The 26,461-nt window shown below is 34.7% G+C and overlaps 2 long non-coding RNA genes across 3 annotated transcripts; both read right to left on the reverse strand.

Moving 5' to 3' along the window:
* Positions 1–15,540: 15,540 nt before the first annotated feature.
* LOC113717628 (uncharacterized) lies at positions 15,541–18,121 on the reverse strand. The gene is made up of 2 exons (XR_003454447.2): positions 17,780–18,121; positions 15,541–15,888 (listed from the first exon to the last, which is right to left on the reverse strand). It is a non-coding gene; the product is annotated as an uncharacterized lncRNA (long non-coding RNA).
* Positions 18,122–19,186: 1,065 nt separating this feature from the next.
* On the reverse strand, positions 19,187–24,407 carry LOC113718974 (uncharacterized). 2 transcript variants are annotated; one of them, XR_003454690.2, is made up of 6 exons: positions 24,114–24,407; positions 23,770–23,831; positions 23,640–23,680; positions 22,870–23,019; positions 22,473–22,520; positions 19,187–19,888 (listed from the first exon to the last, which is right to left on the reverse strand). It is a non-coding gene; the product is annotated as an uncharacterized lncRNA (long non-coding RNA). The 2 variants fall into 2 exon arrangements; XR_003454689.2 differs by having other exon boundaries at positions 23,770–24,406.
* Between the last annotated feature and the right edge of the window lie 2,054 nt (positions 24,408–26,461).

A 26,461-nucleotide genomic window follows, 5' to 3' on the forward strand; every position in this document is an offset into this window, starting at 1 on the left:
TACACATATAAAATACTAAAATAACAGAAAATAACATTCACAATATAACTAATAATATGTCTAAACTAATAAAGTTGCTTTTCACACCGATATTGCCAAATCTTCCCCGGCAACGGCGCCAAAAACTTGACGTGCGCGGGGTATTTTACATACGTGCAAGCTAAAAAATACCGAATTACACCCGTTCACTGCAAGTATACAGATCAACTAGTAGTTTAGGGTATATATCGGGTCGATCCCACAGGGAAGAATGCAATTACCGATGTTTTCAAACTCCTTTATTATTTAAACTACCACAAATATAAAATTTAAGAAAATAACACTAGAAAGCTCCTAGAGATATGGAATTCCTTACTACTCTTGCATATGAGATTATCGGTTAAGTGAATGCTATTATCTTGATTAGTTATGGCGTAATTTCCTAATGTATGTGAAACCTACTTTCGTAGTGAATCAACTATACTTGTAATTAAGCCATACCTACTCTCGTGGTTATGAAATTAATTACAAGTTCATTTCTTTTATGAAATTACATGAAACAAGTCACTTAAGCCACATAGGTGCACCTCTACTTTCGTGAGTGTACTCCCTAGGCTTATCACTTCTTTGAACTAGTGTTAAATTCCAATTTTCATTGCAAACTTAACACCTTAAGATTATCATAATTAATGGCCAATTAATCATGATTAGATAACCAAAAGTAATAAATAACTTGCTCAAAATAATATGACCAAATAACCAAATAAACATCATTAACAAAATATAGCAAGTTCAACCATAACTCTAGGCATAAACTTTAAAGACACATATTAAACACAAAATCCAGAACTTGCATATTAACTATATTTAAGAATCCAATACAAAAGATAAAGAGTTGGAGAAGAGATAACCCATGTCACTTGAGCTTCAACTTCTCTTTCTTCATCTCCATTTTCATCCTAATCTAGCCATTATACAAGAATGGATGAACTACAATTACTACACTATCCTACACTAAGGAAATGGAAGAACTACATTTCTGCACTCTTCAAGCTTCTCCCGTATGCTTTCTCAATGTCCTGGTTGCTCCCTATATAAACTGCTGCAAAAGCTCCTTTTCCATTGGTCCAAATTTGCTGCATTTGATTTCCAAATCTGAAATTGTTAAGATAGTCAATAGCCATTGTTTTTGACTTGAAAATATGCCAACTTTCTTGCCCTTTTGTCTTCTAAAGCATGTGCACCGAATTCTCTTGCAGATTGTAGCTGGAAAGTAGTCAGAGCACAAGAGAATTGACTGAGCAAAATTGCAGAATTGCGGCCGGAAAACGCGCCTACACAAAACGCGGTTACAAGTCACGTTTTGTGTACTCGCGTATTCACTTTGTCCTTACTTCAGCTGCGATTTTCTCTATCATAAAGGCTGAACTGGATTTTTTGTAAAACACCAAAGTTGTAGCCCTTTGAGTTAGCTTTCCAATGCTTCAAGAATCATCCAAATCTGAGCTTTGTAACTTGAGATATGATCGAAATACTAAACACTGGTCAGAGCTCTGTTTTCCACTTTGGACAGCTGAGTTGAATTTCGGTATTTCAACTTTTGGACTATGAAAACGGCTGAACTGGACTTTGATGGCTTCATACCAAATGTAGATATATCGCTTAGCTTCAAAATGGTACCAAGATCACCTTGATCCGATCTGTGTAGCTCCAGATATAGTCAAAATACCAAAACGTGTCAGAGTTGTCAAAACCTGACTTTTCTTGATTCAAATTGCATTTTTCCTTTTTACACTTCATATTTTATTTTCACCACTTTAATCCATCTTCAATCATCCAAATATCTTCTCAATGCACTTCATTTGATGATTGAATCATTAAACCTACAAAATATGAAGTTTTTACCATAAAAATCCATAAAATGCAATGTTTAGCCATTTTAACATAAAATGTAGTTTTTTTACCAAAACCTTAGTTATTTTAGTTATTAAACTAAATAATCAAACCAAAATTAACTAATAAAACACACAAAAAATACGTAAAATAAACTCTTATCACCTACTTCCTTGTCAGAAACCTTTGAGTTAGCCACCTTACAGGAGAACGCATTGAACTTGCAATCGAGACATTCCAAGAAGAGTGGTAAGACAGCCACAGAAAATAGGTTTGGGATCTCCAGAAATTTCTCTCAAGCACAGAATCACATCTCACAGTACAAAGTGCCCTCAGTCAACTCTTTCAAGAACACTCACCTCAAAGGCAGGCCTGTTTCTGCTACAGAATCTGAGTCCAGGAGGATTTCACCACAGGAAGTACAGTACAGGAGAAACCATGGACTCTGCTTTAAGTGTGGAGAAAAGTATGGGCAGGGTCACCAGTGTAAACTTGGACACTTAAACTTCCTGATTCATGATGAGAAGGAGGATTCTGAGTTTGAAGATGCAGTGGGGGAGCAAGATGAGGCTACGGGCAACCCAGGACAGGTCATGGAGATGTCCCTGCACACTCTATCTGAGGCACTAAAAAGAAAAACTATAACTCTAGTAGGAAGACTGGATGGAGAAGACATGCTAATCCTAGTGGACACTGGCAGTTCAGACAGCTACATTAGCAGTGAAAAGGTAATTGCCTTTGATATCCCTTATCAGTTAGTTCAGCCTTTCTCTGTAATAGTGAGAAATGGGGCTTGTGTAACTAGTAAAGCAATCTGTCCTAAAGTGGTGTGGGGAATCAATCAGCACAGGTTCTGTTATGATCTCAAAGTAATGGATCTGAGCGGCTGGGATATGATACTTGGGGTTGATTGGATGACCCAGTTTAGCCCCATTACGTTTGATTTCCATAAATTGACTATTTCTTTACAAGGTCAGGGGAGAGCAATACACCTACAGGGCTAAGCTGAGGACTGTGACCTGGACCTTATAAGAGGAAATGACCTAAGAACCTTTATTGAGTATAAGAAGCAGTTATGCATGAACATGAGGTTAGGCCAGGGGAACAGGACGGAGGAAACTGATGTTCCTGGTAAGGTTCAGGATATAATTGAAGAGTTTGCAGATGTGTTTGCAACTCCTACTGAGTTGCCTCCCACAAGGGGGGTAGACCATGAAATTCCATTAAAATCTGAATCTCAGCCTTCAAGATGAGGTCCTACAGGTACCCACATCTCAGAAGGGGGAAATTGAGCAACAAGTCAAGGACATGTTGCAACATGGAATAATAATCCATAGTAACAGCCCATTTGCCTCACCCGTTCTGTTGGTTAAGAAGAAGGAAGGAACATGGCGTTTCTGTGTTGACTACAGAAAATTGAATGAGATGACTATCAAAGACAGATACCCCATACCAAATGTAGATGAACTGATCAATGAGTTAGCAGGATCCAAATATAAGTCCAAGTTGGATCTCACATCTGGCTATCATCAAATCAGAGTTAAACCAAAGGATACATACAAAACTGCTTTTCAAACCCACTGTGGCCACTATGAGTTCCTGGTGATGCCATTTGGACTCACAAACGCACCAGCTACATTCCAGGCCCTCATGAATCAGGTATTCCAGCCATACTTGAGGAAATTTGTCTTAGTTTTTTTTTGATGATATCATGGTCTACAGCCCATCCTTAGAATTGCACTTGCAGCACTTGCAAATTGTGTTATCAGTTTTAAGGGAGCACAAATTGTTTGCAAAACGTTCCAAATGTTCATTTGCACAGCACACTGTGGACTACCTTGGTCACACCATAACGGAAGAAGGAGTGTCCATGGACAGATCTAAAATTGACAGTATTATGAGCTGGCCATCTCCAAAGACAGTAAAGGAACTGAGAGGGTTCTTGGGGTTAACTGGCTATTACAGAAGATTCATTAAGCATTATGGCATTATTTGCAAACCTCTTACTGAATTACTCAAGAGAGACAGTTTTGCATGGAATTCAGAGGCTCAGGAGGCTTTCTTAACTCTAAAGCACATAATGTGTACTGCCCCTGTCTTAAGGTTACCAGATTTTCAGAAGCCTTTTACTATTGAGACTGATGCCAGTGGAGGTGGCATTGGGGCAGTGCTGATGCAGGAGGGTCATCCTATTGCTTTTTTGAGCAAGGTTTTATCACCAAAAAATCTAGGACTCTCTGCCTATGAAAAGGAGTTACTGGCCCTGGTCATGGCAGTAACTAAATGGCAACATTACTTGGTAGGTTACCATTTTGTCATTAAGACTGATCATCAGTCGTTGAAGTACTTGCTGGATCAAAAGCTTACAACTACTCTACAGCACAAGTGGTTAACAAAACTACTGGGATTAGACTATGAAATACAGTATAAAAAAGGAGTGGAAAACAAGGTAGCAGATGCCTTATCCAGATTGCATGAAGGGAGTTCATTTCCTACAGGCTCTTGTCTAGCACTATCAACAGTTAAGCCAAATTCGATGCAGGAATTGCAGGACAGCTACTCTTCCGACAGCCAGTACAAGGATGTCATGACCCAATTAGTGGTAGATCCTTCCTCCCAGCCAATGTATGAATGGAGCAATGACCTTCTGAAATACAAAGGCAAGATTTATGTGGGTTCGACTACTGCTCTGAGGAATAAGATAATCCAGACTCTACATTCTTCTGCTGTGGCGGGGCATTCAGGTCAAAGAGGTTGTTGGCAAAGAATTAAATCCTTATTCTTTTGGCCAAACATGAAACATGATGTTACCCAGTTTATCAGGAACTGTGATGTCTGCCAGAGGTTCAAAGCTGAGCATGTTCATGCTCCTGGGCTGTTACAACCACTACCTATCCCTAGAATGGCTTGGACACACCTCACCATGGATTTCATAGAAAGCCTACCCAGCTCCCAAGGCTTCAACACTATAATGGTGGTCATTGATAGATTGACCAAAGTTGGACACTTCATAGCTTTAGCTCATCCATTTTCTGCCAAACAGGTAGCTCAGATCTTCTTAGACAACATTTTCAGGTTGCATGGACTACCAGAATCCATTGTGTCTGATAGAGATAGAATCTTTACCAGCACCTTTTGGAGCGAATTGTTCAAACTAGTTGGCACAGAGTTACACTATAGCTCAGCTTACCACCCTCAATCTGACGGACAGAGTGAGAGGGTGAACCAATGCGTGGAATCTTACTTGAGGTGTATGACTGGGGAATTCCCCAACCAGTGGAGTAAATGGTTAGCTTTGGCAGAATGGTGGTACAACTCATCCTACCATTCCAGTTTGCAGTTATCTCCATTTGAAGCATTATATGGTTACAAACCTATCCCACTACCTCTTGGTCCCTACCTCGATACCATTATCCCTGCAGCAGCTCAACTTCTTCAGGAAAGGATACGCATTTCTGGGAGCATCAGAGAGCACTTAACTAAGGCACAACAGAGAATGAAATTCTTTGCTGATAAGCAGCGTACGGAACGATCGTTTGAGGTGGGGGACTGGGTTTTCCTCAAGCTCCAACCCTATCGACAACAAACAGTTGCCATCAGGAAATGCCTCAAGCTTGCTGCCAGGTTCTATGGGCCTTTCCAGGTGGAAGCTAAGGTGGGAACAGTAGCATATCGTCTGAAGTTGCCGACAGGATCTAGAATCCACCCAGTTTTCCACGTTTCCCAGCTAAAGAAGAAAATTGGACCACTGCAACCAGTTTCTGGGAGCCTACCTGAGTTTGACAGTACAGATCAATGTCCCTTACAGCCAGAATCTGTCTTGCAAAGGAGGGTTATTCTACGTCAAGGCTAGCCAATAATTCAATTCCTGATCAAGTGGTGCCAGCTCGGAGAAGAGGAAGCTTCATGGGAAGACAAGGACTTCATCTTGTCACAATTTCCTCAATTCCAGTCTTGAGGACAAGACTTTTCTTTTTGCGGGAGGTAATGTCAGGATAGGAGAATAAATAGTCTGAGACGGTGACGTTTTGGGGCTAGATTAGGGCTAAATTGAGGGAATAAGTGGAACGGTGACGTTTTGTACTAGTTTAGAGCCAATAAGATTGTATAAGTGGAACGGCGACGTTTTGGGGCCAGACTTAGCACCTGATTGGTAACTGAATTAGTTAGAGGTTGTTAGATGTCCTATTTGTACCCGACGGATTGGTGAGAAACGGCATGCAAGAAATTAACAGAAATTCAGATTGTTCTCTTGTCTCTCTCTCTATCTTTTCTCTCTCAACTCTCTCTTCTCTGCAAATCCCTTTCTTCTTCGTCTCTTCCCTCTTTCCCTAATTCAATATCTGCGATTATGATTTCTGGACCCTGACATTCGCCTTAGGGTAAGGTGGGGCTGTTACATACTGTCAACATGATAAGTAGTAAAAGAATGCATATTCCATTTGGCAGCACTTTGAGGCAAAGACATGACTAAGATTAAATTTGTAAGTTAAAACATTCATCGTTAAATTAAATTAAGAAAAAGTGATTCAGCATAACAAGGTCTTATAATACTTGCAAGTAGGCAAATCACAAACTTCAATTTTTGTTCCTTCAAGTACTATAAAACCATGAATTGCTAATGTGTAAATATATATATGGCCCTTTACGCTATTACTCATATGGTTATCAATTTTGAAGTGTTCCATATGCCATGATTAGAAAAATAATCCCAAACAAATTTGCTTGGATGCAGGATGCACATGCAAGAAGAAGGCATAGGTTTACATGCAAGATGCTTCAATTTGAGTTTTCTTATGTTTAGACTGAAACTCTGTCTCCTTCGAGTATTTTATGTACTCCCTATTTCTGAGATTACGATCCATGAATTAAGAGTAAGCTATTCAAGGGCCTTGATCAAATTATTTTATTGTGTTGGTTCTAATGGTCATGTAGTTGGATAAATGAGGCAAAAGAATTATTGTACCTTTTCAATAAGGAAAAAACAAAATATAAAAAGCATAGTTTAAAGAAGCTACAAGTACCTAAAAAATAATAGAAAACCAGAAGAACAGAGGTATAAATGCCCCTAATTGTCTCTTGAGTCCAGTCGTAAAGAAGCTGCAATGATGGCAATGTTGATGCTTAGAGATACATCAATGAATCAAAACAGAAACGAAAGAAATCATTCAAGAAACTAGTATAGAACCTACAAGTATATTTGCAAATAGTGCAATAAGAGCATATGAAGTAAGGTATACAATAGAGACAATTGCCAGTCTAGCAAATTGCACCTAGCAGAATATTACTTAAGATGGTTAAAATAAAAAAAAGTCAATGATTAACAATAGAAAATTTTTTTTTTCTCTATCTAAACTGGTCATCAGAAGCAGCCATTAACAAAAGAAAATATCAGAAGCAACCATTCATGATTTGAAGACAAAATTTTAGTACAAATTAATCTTATGTGGGGATAAGGCTAACTATTGAATTATGAATCAAGCAAAGGAATAAGAAAGCTAATTACTCTTGCTGAGGAAACAGAAAAGGGCAAGGTAATAGTGGTTTAATACTACTTACTCTTTTTCGTTTCCCTTCACTTTAGCTCAGCTGATACCACCCATTAGTTTCCCTTTTGTGTTTTATCTAGGATTGTTGCTTGCTATCTATGGTTACGTAAAATGATTTCATTTTACACTCTTGACTTACTTGATCTTATACTACTAATGTAGACGCCAAAATTTTTCCAAATACCTTGTTTAATCTTATCTTCATTTTTATTGAATCTTTATTTTTATATATATTATTGTTAAGTAACCATTTTATTTTGTGTTATTTTGTAGGAAAAAGGAAAAAGAAATGGAAGTTTAAAAATATTCCTCATTTCTTTTAACCCAAGCCAAAGCTACATAAAATCCAGCCAAAAACCCAAGCTAGATTTTTTTCATTCTTTCTTTCTCCCCATGGTTTGGGTGGTACAAGGACAACTTATCACATCTTAAATTCTATCCTTTAACATCTACAAAAAATGGATCAAAGGGAGGGGAATGAGACACATGATCCTACTTTATCCTAACCATCAATTTTGGATTTTTTGTCCCATACAAATGGATAATAACCCCACAAAAATTAGAAGAAGGGTTTTTTGGGCTGTTTTTCCACTGTTTTTCTCTACTTGGGATTCTCTCGGCTCTCTCTCTTTTTTCCCCTGATAGCACAAACACAACTCTCTCTCTCTTTCTCTCATATCCCTCTCCCCCTCTCTTCCTCTCCCAAATTTCACACACACATGTAAACACCAACACCATCACATACTTGCACACACAAGCATTCCTTCTTGCATTATTAGAAAATTTTTCTCTTCAATCTCCTCTCTTCATCAGCTTTCTTTCTCTTTTTCCAAATCTCACCAAATAACATTCTCCACTCAACACAAGCATTTGCACACACACATTAGAAATTAAAAAAAATAGAGAAAAACAAGACTTGTTGCTACTGCCGGTGCTGACCTTGGTCCCTAACTTTTGATGATTACAAAACAAATGGATGTTACTAACATCTCCTCAAAGACCTTTTCAGAAATGAAACAAATCAGATTCAAAGATTAAGCACATTTGAAAGCGACAAAGTATGCTGAAATTGTCGGACGCACAAAAAGACTGCATCGACCGTCCGACAACCATTGAGTATCTTCGGACGCAGAAAATCAGCCTACCGGACGTCCTAACGAATTCAAGAAGAATTTCCAATTTTACATCATACCTTCGGACGCAGAAAATCAGCATACCGGACGTCCGAAAGAATTGAAGAAAAACTCTTTATCTCACTGCCTGCTGTCGGACGCAAAAAACAGGACTACCGGACGTCCGATACTCCAATGACTAGTTGACTCTTCAGCTACTTTCTATCCGTTGGAAGCATTAATAAGACACTTTCTTGGTCCTATATAAATAGTGGTTGGTCAGATACTTCAAACAACTTTTGCACACTGAAGATACAAAAGATCTAGAGTGATTTTAGTGAGAAAATACTCTTCAAAGAAGATTTGTAGTCTTAGTGGTGTGAGGTTCATTGTAAGCTTTTCATTTGTGAGTGAATATTTCATGAGTGTAGCTCTGTGAGGGTTGTCCTGAGAGATAGTAAAACTTCCTAGCTTGACCGAGTGGTGTTCGGGGCAAGAAGGAGGTGAACCTTCCTTTGTACGCAAGAGTGATTGTAATTCATCAACTTGAAAAAGCTTATTTGAATTAATCTACAAGCTCAAGAGGAGTTGGGTAGTTAATTGGTTTGCAATTCTTTCCTTTCTATTTACTTATTGTTACGTTTGTGATCTGTACATTGTTTATCTCTTCCACTTGGTTGTCTTCGATCCTTACAATTGGTATCAGAACTTGGTCTCCTAGAGATTAAGCTCAATCGGCTTTGGAGTAAAAATAACAACCAATAATATCATATTTTTTGAAGGACATTCTGTGATTAGACCACCTATATTTAATGGATCAAATTATGTGAGTTGGAAAGAAATAATGATTATCTTTTTGTAATCAATTGATATTGAATTGTAGTTTATTATTAGTGAAGGTCCATATGATGCCTCTCTTATAGATGTAAATACTCAGAGATCTAGACCAAAAACAAGAAGTGAACTGACTGCTGCGGATAGAGCTCATCTCACCTTAAATGCAAAAGTCATGAATGTGTTATATTGTGCTTTAGACTCAAATGAATCTATTAGATTCAAGGGTTGCATGTCAGCTAAAGACATTTGGGACAAATTGAAAGAATTTCATGAAGGTAGTGAGAATGTTAGAGAGTAAAAGAAATCTATCTTAGTTACTAAATATGAGTCGTTTAAGATGGAACCTCATGAAAATATTGATCAAATGTATTTTAGATTCAATGATCTTATTAAAGATTTAGAGGTTCTAGAAAAGAAATATACCTTAGAAGAGAAAAATAGAAAAATCTTGAATGCTCTGTCTAATGATTGGAAAAATAAAGTGACTGCTGTTGAAGAGGCAAAAGATCTGAATTCCTTGCCCATTGAATCTCTTATTAATTCTTTAACCTCTTATGAGTTGAAACTTAAGTCCAAAGTGCAAGAGGAAGAGAATGCGAAAGTAAGAAAGAGTATTACTCTAATGGCATCTCAAGATGAAGATGATTCTGCCTCCCTAGATGAAGAAGATGCGGAAGCTGATGAAAGTGATCTAGCTTTCATCACTAGAAGTTTCAAGAGGATCCTCAACAAAAGGAGATTTAGAAGAGGAGGACCTAACAATTCAGATTCTAATCAATTTAACAATGCAAGAAACAAAGGAAGATATGAGGCCAACAAAAAGTAAGGCGACAAATGCTATGAATGTGGCCAACTTGGACACTACATGAGTGAGTGTCCAACGAAGAAGAGAAACGGTGAACGAAAGCCAAGATTCAACAATTTTCAATTCACATGGAATGAGTGCAACTCCGATGGTGAAATTGAAGAGAAAGAAGAATCTGCTCCATTGGCTTTTATGGCCATTGGAGATGATGAGGTAACATCTTCTAACTCTCATTTTGAAAGTGATGATGAAACTGATGATGATCTTGAATTTTTTACTATAAAATTGCATGATAGTTTGAAAGAATTTTATACTAGAAACAAGGAGTTAAAACAGAAAATTAATTTTTTTCTTCAAGACAATGCAAATCTTTTTCAACAAAACAAAAAGTTGAAAGTTGAAAATGATTATTTCGAAAATAGTGAGACTACTTTACACTTGCAGTTTGATAGAAAAATAAAGGTTTGTGAATTGTTCAAAAAGGAACAAGGTGATTTGAAAAAAAAAATGGATGGTCTAAATGAATTGCTTAAACACAAGAAACAAGTCTGTTTTCAAAAGAATAGATTGAATTCTAATTCCAACGAATTTGCTATTTATAAGAGAAGACAAGTAAGATTTATTAAACCTGTTTATATAAATAATTTCTTGGTTATGTATAATTTTTGTTGTCAAAAAGGTCACATGAAAAGTGATTGTTATGTGAGAAAAAAATATGAGAAGAAGCATGAAATGCATGTGGATAGTTAGACATGATACTAACTCTAACAAGTAGGAGATATTGGTAAGATTGATGAGATTCTTGTTTATAATACTTTTTTGTAATTCTCTTTTGATGTTTCTGATATTTTGAACTGAGTTTTTTTTGATTTTTTACTGAATTTGTATGATATCAAAAAGGGAAAAAAAAGAATAATGCTGATCTCATGATGATTTGCTGTGATATGTCGGTGATTGCTGTCATTTCTCTGTTTTTATTTTGAATATTAGATTCTCTGTTATTGTTGCTGGATTTTGGTAGTTGATTTTTACTCTTATCTTATGATGACAAAAAGGGGGAGATATGGATGCTATGTGTGAGGGGGAATTATTCTGAATTTGTAATTTTGGATGCTATGTGTGAGGGGGAGGTTATGCTTATTTGCTCAATTTTTTCCTTCTTCCATCCATTGTTTTGTCATCATCAAAAAGGGGGAGAATGTTGACCTTGGTCCCTAACTTTTGATGATTACAAAACAAATGGATGTTACTAACATCTCCTCAAAGACCTTTTCAGAAATGAAACAAATCAGGTTCAAAGATTAAACACATTTGAAAGGGACAAAGTATGCTGAAACTGTCGGACGCACAAAAAGACTGCATCGGCCGTCCGACAACCATTGAGTATCTTCGGACGCAGAAAATCAGCCTACCGGACGTCCTAACGAATTGAAAAAGAATTCCCAGTTTTACATCATACCTTCGGACGCAGAAAATCAGCATACCGGACGTCCGAAAAAATTGAAGAAAAACTCTTTATCTCACTGCTTGCTGTCGGACGCAAAAAACAGGACTACCGGACGTCCGATACTCCAATGACTAGTTGACTCTTCAGCTACTTTCTATCCGTTGGAAGCATTAATAAGACACTTTCTTGGTCCTATATAAATAGTGGTTGGTCAGATACTTCAAACAACTTTTGCACACTGAAGATACAAAAGATCTAGAGTGATTTTAGTGAGAAAATACTCTTCAAAGAAGATTTGTAGTCTTAGTGGTGTGAGGTTCATTGTAAGCTTTTCATTTGTGAGTGAATATTTCATGAGTGTAGCTCTGTGAGGGTTGTCCTGAGAGATAGTAAAACTTCCTAGCTTGACCGAGTGGTGTTCGGGGCAAGAAGGAGGTGAACCTTCCTTTGTACGCAAGAGTGATTGTAATTCATCAACTTGAAGAAGCTTATTTGAATTAATCTACAAGCTCAAGAGGAGTTGGGTAGTTAATTGGTTTGCAATTCTTTCCTTTCTATTTACTTATTGTTACGTTTGTGATCTGTACATTGTTTATCTCTTCCACTTGGTTGTCTTCGATCCTTACAGCCGGGGTTGCCATTGAAGAACAAGACATTGTAAAGGTTCTCCCTTCCTTCCTCTCAAGTTTCTAATGCAAAAATGTGAAAGTATGCATCATATATTTTCCTCTTGATTTTGGTCGATGTCGAGTCTTGTGAATGAAACTGAAAATTTGATGAATGGTTTGTTGGTTGCTTCTTGAATTCATGGATTACTTATGTGAGCTTTTTACAAGTAAAAGTAGTGTTTAATGTCATGCATTCCACGTGTTTGATAAAATGTCCGAAAAAAAAAGATTGAGTTTTGCTACTGCTTGTTTTTTAACCTTTTGTATTTGCACTTCCTGTTGCAAACCGTCAATTATGGTTGGATTGTAGAAATCACACGGAGTATTTTGGTATAAATTATTTGAAATTTTGGTGAAGATTTGAATGATTTTAAAAAACACAAAACCCAGCTGTAATTTGCTCTTTTGAGCGTTTTTCATTCATTATTTTTTGTAAAAACTAGGGCTGGAAATGAATTTTCCGTGAAAAATTGAGCGGGGAGATGTATTTTGGTGAGTTTTTGTAACCAAAAATATCGCCGATGGCGGTCCTGCTGCAGCGGCGTCTGCCATGGCCGCCGGCTGCTGAAGTTTCAATCTGCCATAGAAGAAGAAGGAGAGGGAAGAGGAAGAAGGAAAGAAAAGAAAGAAAAAGAAAATAAAAAAGAGATGTGGGCTTGTTCATTATTTTTACATGGGTTGGAGTTTTTTCTTTGTTTGGGTTTTGTTTGGGTTAGAGTGGTTAAGCCCAATGCGTTTATTAAAAGGTTTCTCGGGTTTTTAGTTGGATTTTCTTTGTTTTTTTTACAAGACAATATTCACTCTTCTCTTGGGCTGGAGTTGTTTGGCCCAAGTATGTTAAAATGGGCCAATATTGTTGTCTTATGGAATAAATGAATTTTCTAATTTGGCTCCTAATCTTTTGAGTAATTGTACTATACTATAGTCTTAAAATTTTGGAATTATTTGACTTAGGTCCTTAATTTAATTGTATTTTGATCTCTAAACTTTATTTTTACTTAATTTTGAGCCCTAATATTTTTTAGAATTATAATTTAATCCCAAAATTTTTTTAAATTTTGCAATTTAGTCCCTATTAGTCTTTTGATTTCTCAATTACAATTGTTTCTCTTCATTAATTGTTAATTGTGCTTCATTTAAAAACATTTAATTTGTAAATTCTAGATGTCTTATGTTTATTAACAGTTTTGCAATAATAAGGCGAATTTAGTATATGTTTTCATTCTCTTTCAAAGTTTTGTCAATTAAATTAGTGTATTGATCCGTTTGTTGATTTTGGAAAGATAGACAACTCTCCCTTCCCCTCATTTATCCACTACTTGAAAAGAGAGGTATACCTATTACTCTTTAAATTCTTTTAAGTGCTCTTATGTGCTCTAATGTGTTTATATGTTTGTGTGTTTTTTTTCTTTCACTTATTTACTTTAAGCTTTTATTCATTTTATGCATGTTTAATTTAAGTCTTGTAAATATTTGGAGGGTATCTAAATGCCCAAATTGTAATAGATAGGTAATATCCTTTTATGCAAGAAATGTAATTAGATTCCCAATGTAATAGATAGTTTTATTTGTTGCAAGAAATGTAATTAGGTAGATAAATGTAATAGATAGGTTAGATTTATTATCTATATTTCCCCTTTTAAATCGTAGTTAGGGCCCCCAATGTAATAGTCAATTATTGTGTGCTTATGTGTTTTATTCATTTTTTCTAGAGTTTTGCATCTAAATATTATGCTTATGTGTTATGTGCTCTACATGCTCTATGTGTTTTATGTGTTTATCTGGTTTAATTATGCTTTATATGTTTTATTTATTTATAATGAGTGTATGACATCACCACACTAGTTGTGGCGTTTCTCCCCGATTTCTCACTAGTCTAACGCTAGTGAGAATTTGTAGAAATGGATTAGTCCAACGCTAGACCCTTTAGACTATTTATGTGCTAGATTCATACCTTTGTGTGGCATTTATTGCATTTCATGTATTTTTTCTATTTTAGATTATTTCCATTTGCATGATGTGTCTTCTTATTCTCTTATCCTTATGTGTGTAAATCATATCATTTAGGTTTGCATTACATTTAGATAATTAAAAAAATAGATTAGTTCATTTGCTTGTCTAAATTAAAAAAGTTACCATTCAAATACGAAAAATGGGTGAGTATAGCTTTTTAACCTTAGTAAGCTATTACCCCTCTATAAGAAGGAAAATTGCATCACGAATCTTAGTCTTCCGTACTTGTTATATTGCATTCCCCTCTTCTAAGTCATGTATACTTACCTATATATCATCATTTTTTTTTCGAGTATCATCATTTGTACGTTCGTGACCTTTTTAAGGAATCATTTTTGGGCTTCACAATTAATATTATTTGCACCAATTAAATTTTGAAGAGATATTTCGTTCCTCTCGATATCTCTCTAGGTCTAAGTTTGCATCCATATAGAAGTATTCAAATATTATAAGTTTTATAGGTTAGAATTAGGAAAAGTTTCGACTAAATCTCACAACTAACCTTGGTTAGGTTGAAAGAGTGCTTTAGATTTAATCTTTGTCTTCCCTTTCTTCAACTGTGACTGCCGAATTTTTCTCTCTCGTTTCAAAGATCTGGAGTTGTCTAAAAGAATTTTATTTGTTTTTATTTAAAATATATTTTAGGTGACTTGGTACACTTAAACTCAATATTAAGTGGTGATTCTCTTTTTTAAAAAACCCTTTTTAGACTATTATTTTGGACTCAAACCGTAGCATATTCTAAGCCTCATTTTAGACCCTTTTTCTTTATTTTCTAAAATCCAAAAACTCATTTTTTAACATCCTTTCTCTTTTACTTTCAAAAATGGGGCGTGGCAACTAATTTTGTCAGATATAACTGTAAATTCCAAAAATGGGACTTATTCTAGCAAAGCTGTGCAGAGAAACATTATGCAAACTACTGAACACTACAAGTAGATTGGCTAAAGCCCTACTACTTTATTAGCGAAACTACTACTTTATTAGTAATGGCTTATGTAACTATATAAGCCATTATAGATTGGCTTATTCTTGCTCCCCTTATTAACTTCTCTGACAAATACAGCTACAGGGTGGATAGCAACGCTCTTCTACTCTTGGAAACTCAAGAACAAATTGGCTCCCAAAAGGACATTGGACTTGTAGAATATTAAAGCATTATTACCTCAATATCAGTTGATGTAAGGCATTATAGTATATAACCACTCTTAGAAATAGAATCAGAACTGAAAATGTCTAGCAAAAAAGAACATGTTATTAACAATTATAATAAATCGTTGTCAACCACACAAAAAAGCTTCAGTTATTAACGTGTCAAACTCAAAAAAAACAGTTCGCTATAGGTAAAATTTCCACATCCATAATTCAAACATGAATTTTCTCAGGGAGTCTGGACAGTTCGTTTCATAGGGGACAATCCATCTTGTGAGTTCGACTCCGACAATCCAGACAACTTCAAAAACTCATGGAAGCAATAGACATCTTCAGTACAGGCAAGGAGTTTTTCATTGGTCTTCCAGCTTCAAAGGCAAAGGCAGATGTCGGAAATGGTTATGTCCCAAAGCAAGTACTAACATCATAGGTTCTGAAATTTGCCAAAGGGTCACCAAAATATGATAGCATTATGCTTTGGAATCGATATTATGATAAACAGACTGGATATAGTTCCTCTGTGAAGAGGAGTGTCTAAAGTGTGTGAGAGCCTTTTTAAAATCAGTTGAATAATGCCTAAACAGAGCACCGTATGTGCATTTAGCCATGTTTGTATCAGTCAAATAAGGCCTAAATTTCTGTATGTGCCTTTAACCTTTAATAAGGACCTTGATCATAAAAGGTATAATCTTTCTACTTTACAATATAGCAAAGTTTTTAGCATTTTAGCAAATTACTAGAGCTTGAGAGGACCTAGAGTTTTCCAACCTATCAAATTAAAAATGACTTCATCATAATGAGATTTCTTCAATTTCACAAAATTTCATCCAATTCAAGTATCATCCCTTGGAAACAGAAATTCTTGCATAAATGAGAACCTATTCCAACCGTTGAGAACTAAAAAGCACAAGGAAGGTCATTTTTTTGAGAGGTACCTTTTCTGCAGTTGTTTATTAATTTGCACGAGGAATTCCACATTGTTGCACAGAGAGTTGCTTGAAGAATTGCACCAAAACTAGTCATTTAATTAGCACATTGATATTCATTATACTCATAACAGAAAATTGTTGCTCTGTAGATTTGATGATAAAATGCAGAGGTTTTACTAATTGCTGAATTCAACAAAATAGAGTTTCCCTTCTCTTCAGTTTATCTAGTTTTTCTTGTTGGAAGAATTCTTGTAAAAGCAGAGTCCTACTTCAGTTCCAAAATACCAACAATATAAGCGTCACTTTTTCTGATTGCAGATTTTAAATTTGAAACCTATTAGGGTGATCAAGTTGCTCCTGTTCTTGAATCAAAATGTTCTGAATGTGCTAACGTTAGCATCGCAAAGCCAATAAGATACCATGCAGACTAAACAACTTATTTTATACTACAATCCAGGTTGGATCCTAGTTTTCATATAAGATCTAATTTAAAATGATTGCAGAAAGCTTACATTAAGACCAGCTGCAACAAGTTAATTGCACTTCTTACCATATCAAATTGCTTCAGAATAGCATTTGCTTAACAGTACAAGTTAGTTCATAAGAAATAGAACCAATTTTAGGTAGGATCCTGGTTATCCTGTGAGATCTAAAGCACCACAACAATATGTATGATGTGTAGTGCAGAAGGCTTATGCTGTAACACTAACTACAGTGTTCAAATTGTACTCATTTTTCAATAGAATTGAGCCTAAAGTGTAGCATTTGTTGAGAAAAGCCAAGAAGATGCTTTTCTGACTGATCAACTTCATAAGATCCTAGTTCCTTCTAAGATCTAAAGTACACCACAGTTGAACAATTCAGAAAGCTCATATTACACTATTAATAGCATTATCAAACCGTACTTGTTGTTCATCAAATTGATTCACACATGTTGCATTTTCCTTTGCTGCCAAGAAGACATTGTTTTTCTTACAAAATCTAGACTGAATGACTACTACTTATGTGATAGTACATATTCTAAGTAGGATCTTGTTTACTTATGAATAACACCTAAAGGTTGCTTGTCACAAATAACATTTAAAGCTGGTTGATCTATTAGGCCATGTCACTGTAAGATATTTGAGCAAGATCCATTTGAGTATAGATGGTACACATAAATCTTACAAAATTGATCCAACTTTACCAATTCAATCTTAATCTCTTCCTTTGACTTAGTAGGGGAAGAGGTGGAGACCCTCCCTTCCACTTCGTTTCACTCTCACAATTCTCTCAATCTCTCACTATTGAAAGATTAAAGTGGAAAATTGGGCCCATAAACTCAAGATTCAGCTCACTTGACCTACATTTGATAGAAAATATCAAAATTAGATGGAAAATATTGAGATTATTTACCTCAAATTATGCTGTGACAACCTTAGCTCTTGTTTTCCTTAAGATTCAGTCTTCAAACTTTGGCTTTCTCTCAAAATTCATGGTCATTTTTCTGTGTTCTTGCCAATAAGCAAGTACTGCATCGATCTAGAGATTTTTGCTATCTGCGACTCTACTAAAGTTGCCAAAATCTTTTTGGTAGCTCAAACTAGGAATGAAAATGGTGGCTTAAAGTGATTTTCTAGATAATTTCAGCAAGATGATAATGGAGAGAAGGAGAAGATGATAGTGTTCGAAGCTAGCAAGAAGAAGGAAAGGAAGTTTTGTCTAAAAATTTTCTAAGTGTTAGAGTGTTTTGTTTAACTCTTGCCAAAACGACATTGTTTCTGTTTCTTTTGTTCACCCGCCTCTACTCCTTAAATTTTTAGCTTCTTGATTCCATTTTAGCTAAGACCAAAAAATAACATTGTCATCCTCTTTTGTACAAACTATTTGAACATTTCTTTACAAAAATAACGCCTTCTCTAATATCTCTCTTTTTCTATTCCTCATCTTTGTGTAATTAAGATTGTTTATTATTTTGAGCTTTTTTAGCTCACAAGTTGTATTAAAACTTTGGAATATGAAAACTTAGTGTTTTAGGATAATTTTTTTTACTAACCTAGGTTTTTTTGGATCTCTATGAAAAAATAATGTTCAAAAACTAAAAAGGTTATTAAAAATATGTTTATGAATTAAAAAATCTTTTAATGCAAATATTTTGGTATCAATTTAATAATTTTATCAATTATGTACGAATTGTGGTCTGACAAGACCTAACAATCTGTTTAGTTGATAGAATAACCAAAATAGTTTGCTAATACATGCATGAAACACTAAATGTATTTGGTACAAGTACCGATTCATAAACCATAAACAATATGATTATTGTAATTAGTAATAAACTCCAGTCATGCTATTGTCAAGATTTTACTTAATTTCATATTAAATTTTATTGTTCTTTGCCATTATTTTCACACTATGCGAATCAGTAATTTTCCATGTTTGTCAAGAGAACTAGATAGGGAATCCATGATATTTTTTAACTTTATAACAAGTTATTATCTAAGTTTGGAACAATTGTAAAATATGTATACATTTTTTATTACAATACCTTCCTCATTTTGCTAATAAAAAACATTGGCTAAAGTGTAAAGATAGGGTGCCATAATAGAACTAATGAAATCAGTTTATCACATATGAGGCTAAATTGCAAAAGATTAGGTGTCATGGTAGAGTTAATGAAATTAGTTTACCACATATGGGGCTAAAATGTAAAGGTTAGGGTGTTGTAATAGAATTAATAAAATTCATTTACAACATATGGGCCATATTGAAAAAATTAGGATGCCATAGTAGAATTAATGAAAATGAGTTAAGAACAAGTACTTTAGACAATGACGACTAATTGTTGTCACTAACTTTGAACCAGTAATTCCATTGTAACGACATTGTAAGTTGTCACTGTAGGGTCCATTTCAATGACAATGTTTTTTCAAGTTATCACAATGGTGATTTCCCACCACACCGGCCAGTTGTGCGCCACACATATTGTGACGACTAACCCCGTGTTATCACTAGTGACGAGTCTACCCTTGATCAACTATGATAACATCAAAAGCCGTCACTAAATTTACTCAATTGTGACAAGTTTCTTTGTTGTCACTAAGAATGTTGTCACACAAGGCTAAATTTCTTGTATAAACTTTACCCCAATGTTTTCTAAGCTAAAAGCGACCTAGAATGCCCTTATTTATAGTTTCTTCAAAATATATTCTAATTTGGGTAGGATTAGGTTTTATTGGAATTGAAAAATCACATTTTTATGCATTTTCCCATGAAGACCGGCCAAAATCTGGTGTGGACATTGGGCCAAGGTCGAAACATAAAAGAATCAGACGAAATCTGGCGTGAAGTCCAAACAAATGATCAGCGTAGGACATGGATTCACCCGCGGATCGCTGTGGATCCACCCGCGGATCCATGTAACTTTAGCATCCCTCATTTGTTTTTGGTCCTTCTTCTTTTGTTGCTCCTTTGCTAAATTCCTGATGCCAAGTTTGATCCACTTTCTCCATTTAAGCTCTCCACCTATTAAAATAATATAAGAACAAAAAATAAGTAACTTTCATTTGAATTAAAGCTTAAATAGCATAAATAATTAGCAACTTATACAAATAAATATATTACAAATTATGCCTTATCATGAGATTTCTTATGTACGATTATACAATGCTATGAATCACAAGTTGCCATTGCCATTCACTAATATTACGTGATATTAGTTTGGTTATGTATTTGAACAAATATGCATGTGAAGAATGTACAAATGTTATTAATCTATATTATGCTACAACTACATAGTCCAGCAGAGGAGTATGTTCTGCCTACTGGTGTTTATTGCTCAATCCATTCTTATATCATTTTTGCAAACCTAGAGAATTATAAGATAGTCTACATCGAAGACCCCGGAAGATGATTTCCACTAGATCATATGTCTTTGGGATTCAGTAGCGATGCCGCTTTTGGATATACTAGGAGGAGAACACCGCGCGATGCGCGGTGTAATTTTCAAGCTTGCCCAGAAACATTCAATTATTCAAATTAAAAAATTTATTATAAAAAGTTCCATAAAGATGTATCAAAATCTTTGCAATAGTTACAAAAGGCAAACTACAAATTACCTAAGAAAACAAATTAGTTTACTCTCTTTGCCACTATTGAGTTGACAAAAAAAAAAGTAAATCTTGCAACACATCAATAAGGTTGACAAATAACCAAAAGCTGAAAAAACAGAAACAGAACTAACATCTCTAGAAAAAGGAAACAAGCAAAACTACAAGCCGAACAGCAAGTGTACAAGCAATAATATGTCCGAGTTGAATTTTGCAAAAAAGAAATTAGGTTGTATGATTCTCAAACAGAGAACTCAAAACAGTAAAAATGGAGTAAGTAAAACAAGTAAAAGAAAATAACTTTGGATCTCGAGGAAATAGGATGCCGTCTCAAATTTTCACCCTTCACTTTTTTAAAGACTAATAACAGGATAAAGAAAGCATAAAGTTACAGCCAGTTGCAATGAAAAAAATCTGTTCACACAAAAAAAGGACATTAAAACATACCATCAAGGCTTACTGAAGAAAAGTAGCCTCCTTTACCTTTTCTTCCTTCATCTAACAAAGACTTAGAATAAAAAATGTTGGCAAGAGCAAATTTATTAGGGGGAAAAAATGAAGAAGACAAAACCTTGGATCTACACTAAACAGATTAACATTTTTTTGTTCAAAAAAAAGGGCCTATAAATCTTTTTGTACTATGTTGTAAATTTTAATATCTCAACCCATAATAAACATCTGGGATTTAGTAGAAAATAAATAAAGTTAAAATTCTTATGCTACACCATCAAATCTAGCATAGCATATGTTAAATCGCAAAAAAGAAGTAAAACAATAGGAATTAAGCACTAAACACCTTATTTTTTTTTCAAAATTTCACATCCAAATCACATTGATGCAATAGGAAAACATCGTCCCTAAGCCACTTTTTGAAGTAAAAAATTAGTTTGTAATCTAAACAGATACAAAGGACCTAAAACTTACAATAGCAAACAATTAAGGACCAAAAAAACCTTCAAAGTAACTTTTGCTGCATCATAGGTGAATGCATGAAAGGGTTCGGACCACCTTAAGCAAATGGATCAAAATGCAATCTACTACATAAAAGGACACGTAGAACTACATAAGAAATCTGGTAATATCTGATAAGTCAAAAAGGAAAATATTTACAAGAATAAATCAGCATTTTCTGAAAACTTTTCGTGCTTCCTATAACAACATAAGAAAGTTTCCAAACAATGTGATATGATAATTCTACCACATTTCCAAACAACGTAGCATATACAGTAGAACTATGTTATTAGAAAAAGGCTTCTAAATCTAAAACCTAAACAAAGGACCTAAACCTTACAATAGCAACAATTAAGGACCAAAAATACTTTTTTTGTTGCATCATAGGTGAATACATGAAAGGGTTTGGACCACCTTAAGCAAATGGATCCAAATGCAATGTACTACATAAAAGGACACGTATAATTACATAAGAATTCTGGTAATATCTGATAAGTCAAAAAGGAAAATATTTACAAGAATAAATCAGCATTTTCTGAAAACTTTTCGCACTTCTTATAACAACACAAGAAAGTTTCCAAGCAATGTGATGTGATAATTTTGCCACATCTCCAAACAACGCAGTAGATTTAGTAGAATTATGTTATTGAAAAAAAGCCTTTCTAAATCTAAAACCTGATTCTTCTATAATCGTTATAAAACAACCAATAGTTGGCCACAATCTAAAACGCGAGAGAAACACTAACATGAAGTCACCAATTCTCAAAAGGGATAAATCACAAAAATTGAGGTCATTAGGTATGAGCGCCTTGATTACTAACTCATACTGCTACTCAGATATTATTTGAATATCCAGTGTTCTTTTTTGACGAGTCTATTTACTCAAAAAATGTTTCTTTTTTTTTCAGACAGTGATAAATCCCTCTTGCTTCCTACAAAAATAATGGTAAAACAAAAAAAATTCAAAAGATTTGAGACTTGAGAAACAGAAATCAAAAGAACATTCTTATCAGCCAAAAAGAGTTAAAAAAAACTTCAAAAGAATATACCTCTACAGAACAGAAAAGAATGAAAGGTAGGTGCTGTCATCTTCCTTCCTACAAAGGCAATAACATAAAAATACAAATCAGATAAAAAAATAGCAGTGACACAAAATACTTTTCTAAGAGGCAAAAGATCATAAGAACAAAGGTATTGTTAATGAAAAAAAGAAACCATGCGTCATTAAATCTAATAAACATAATCCACCAGATCAACTAAACATAATCCACCAGTTGAAGGATGAGGGGCAAATCACAAAAGGGACTATAACTTCAAGCTAAACCTACCGAAATAGTACCTCAAACATAAGCCAAATATTCCAAAAAAAGAAAGCATAAAATGAGCTTATTTACTTGGAATTGAAATGTGCTAAAATACAAGTAAGTACATGATAGAGCAACAGACCTTCTATACATTCTTGTGCTCAGGTACAAAAATATCAGAATTGAAAACGTTTCCACCTCTTGAAGTGATATATTCTGATAGCTTGTAACTATTTCACCTCATCGTGCAAGAAAAATATGGAAGAAAGGGTAAAAAGTTCACAAAGAGAACCTGAAACAAATAAGTAAAATAGATGGTTATTAAACAATTACCCAAAAACAATGAGAAATGTAGTAGCTGAAAGTAAACCAGCAAATCACACAAATCATAAGTTTGTATAAGGGCTCTCAAAGAAACGGCAAAAAATAAAAGCAAACTAAGTAAATATAAATACAACTCCATGAGAACTATTAAAACTTAGACCAATAAAACCAGTAGCAAAGGTATGGAGAGATCACTGCCAACCAAAAGAAGAAGAAAAAAGAGATCAAGGAAATTAATTCACATGCAATAAACAAAATTTTCCAGAAAGAGAGCCCCCAATTGCAGGATACCTTAAAGCCGTCCTTGGGAGAAATATGATCAAATTTTATTCCATACAAAAGAAAACCCTATAATGATTATTTTTCATCTCTAATATAATATGCGCTCAGAAAGGAGGATGGGGGCAACAAATAAATATGGTTGGAACGAAGCTTTAGATCCATAACTTTTCTAACAAAAAAATAGTTGATACCAGTATGAACAATATTGGATTTTCTCATATTATAGTTGAAGGAAGAAACGAGTAAAAAAATCACTATATTATCACAGCCAAATAACCCAAAAAAATGTAAGGGCAAGAAACTAACTATAATTCCTCCTTCAGTGGCCTTCCTTATGTTTTTTTTACCTGAGATAATCACAAAAAATTCCATAAGAACAAAATAATCATAGTCAAAAAAGCCATGAGAAAAATAAACATCATGTGAGATCTCTTACCTGACGGGTTCTGTAGTGATTGAAGATACCAGATAACAAAATGCAAACCTTAAACCTGCACCCTGAAACAAACATGAAATTGATTAGAGAATAAAGAAAATCGGTCAAAATAAAGGAAAATTTTTAAACTAAAAAATGGCGAGATCAGCGGATCGAAAATAGATCAGATAAGAAAGATCTCCAAGGTAATCATATCCCAATAAAGAGAAAAATAATTTAGAAAAAATAGAAATTTTTCTGTGTAGAGAGAGGGAAAAAAATCATAGGTTTATGAGGAAAAGGGATGGAGATCAGAAACAGAAAAAGAAAATCCAAATGTGAGCAGTTGAGCAATCAAGATCGACCAAATCTTCGAGGTTCTCCTATCTCAGGATAAGGAGACAAAAAGAGAAAAAAAAAAGAGAGAGAATAAAAGGTGGGTTTTGAGCGTCATTTTTTCGAATAATCTTTAAAAGAGGGGAAAAATGAAGAAGAAAGGAAGAATAGAAACGGTGCGCTGTTAGTCTGTTTCTTTTCTTTTTTTCAGAGAAAAAAATGGAGGAAATCCATGGAAGGAATGGAGATGAGACAAAAGGAAATAGAGTGGTTTTGGAAAAATGTGGGTAAGAAGACCGGTAGAACAAGCGGCGCAAGCGAAAACTCTCAGGAACCCTACCTATTCATCAAGGCGTGAAATCTCGATTTTGTCCTCAATTCAATTCATCAGCTCAATCAACGGAGGACTACCATCAATCGGCCAATCACAGCGTGCCACATCAGCAATTGGGTTCAATTGGAGGGATTGGCATTCACATATTTACTATATATGTTAATTAGAACGTTTAACACTCTATGACTTATTTCTACTACTTGTTGAGCGTGTGGACTCATTTGAATATTTTAGACTATTTCTAGTTGGGAATTGTACCGCACTATAAATAGTTTTTACTAATATTAACACTTTCTAGATTGGTATTACTTGTTTTGATATATTGCCTTGTATTTCTCAGATGGAATTTTAGGATACGATGGATGTCACGTATTTGGTATGTGTGGGTTAGGTATGTGACATTTAAATTAGATGAACCCTACAAAATAAGAATGAGGACAATATATCCTTTTCTTTTCTGGTCATTACAACCACTTAGTGGATATACTGTCTTTCTCATTTGATTTTAGTCAGGGTATATTCGAAAGACTTCATTAGTGGCATATAGACGGTTTAGACTGAAAATTTCTTCCGTAATGTTGGAAGAAACATACACAGATACTACATTTGTTGGTTAATTTTTTCTTGTTTTCTATGTTTGTGACAGATTTCATATATTTTTCAACTTCTAATCAAAACTGAAATTGGATGACAAGTTACCGGAGTTTGAAACCTTATATTACGAGAATGGGATTTACTAGTTGGTAGACGCATTAATTAATTAATATGCGTAGTTTATATCGAACTTACTATCCATATCTGTCTTTTTATGTATTCTCTATAAGGTGTTTAGCATAAATAAAATAGAGAGCTTTTACCTCTCCACACGTTTTACTTTTACCTCTCCATGGGTATTTCTAGGCAACAAACCCGTATAGCTATAGGCGTTAGATTGTGGCAAGACTTGACATTCAGGGAATGCGTTAGATTGTGTAATTCTGAAGGCAAGTTAATGAATTAATTTAATTACTTTTCACGAGAAAGGATATTTAACTTCTTAAGTTGTTTCCATATTTCTTTCGTTTTGAATTGCTTTCAATTCTTTCTTTCTTGACTCTTGTTTCCATTTTCGGGGGCTTATTTGAATTAAAACTCAATCACCTAAAAAAATAAAATCCCTTTAATCTTGAAACTTAACACCGAATGCCTACTTATTACGGCTATTTTTGCGGTATATGATTAATGAGAACAGTTCCTTTTTTTTTAATAAGAACAATTCCATTTCATACTCTTCTACAATTTCCTGTCTAAGTCTTCTGTACATATTGGTCCCACGCGAATTTCAATGAAATCAACAAAAGTAGAGATGAAAAATTCCAACCTATGTTCTTATTCTCGTACCATAGAGACAGCCTGTATCATTTCTAAAACTGGCGGAAGTCTTTTCGGTTTTTCTTTTTGGGGCCTTTGGGGGGGGGGGGGGGGGGGTGGGGGGAGGGTAGGTGGGGTGGGGAAGGGCAACCACCCCCCAAGATTTTACAAATTCGTTCATATACCTTCAAAAGGTTTTGAAAATTTCACATATATCCTTATAAAATTTAGATCTTGATCTTTAGAAAATCTATTATATCCTCTTAAAATAGTTAATATTTTGAATTATACCTTTGACCAAATTAGCTTTGCCCCCTAACGTTTTGCAAAAATTGCAAGACAACTCCTTTGAAGTATACAATTTAACAGTTTTACACCCCCACAGGTTAGTTGCTAGTTCAGCCAGTGTTTTCTAATGCATTTTGATTGGTATCATTAAAGATCGCAATTACACAAGTGTCTAATGAGCATATTGGATTATAGCAAACTAAATCAATAAACGGAGACAAATTAAGAGATTCTAAGTAATTTTTGTAGTGCTTTCGGAATTGGATTATAGTTACAAATAGATTTAAAAAAGAAAATAATCGAGAGTTGAGAAACCTAGCATTTAATACATTTTGATTGACATTTTTCTATTCATATAACATAATGTCCAAAGAAGAATACCTCATTGTTTGTAATTTCCAGCAT

Source organism: Coffea arabica, chromosome 11e (assembly GCF_036785885.1).
Source record: "Coffea arabica cultivar ET-39 chromosome 11e, Coffea Arabica ET-39 HiFi, whole genome shotgun sequence".
In the NCBI taxonomy this organism is placed as follows: domain Eukaryota; kingdom Viridiplantae; phylum Streptophyta; class Magnoliopsida; order Gentianales; family Rubiaceae; genus Coffea; species Coffea arabica.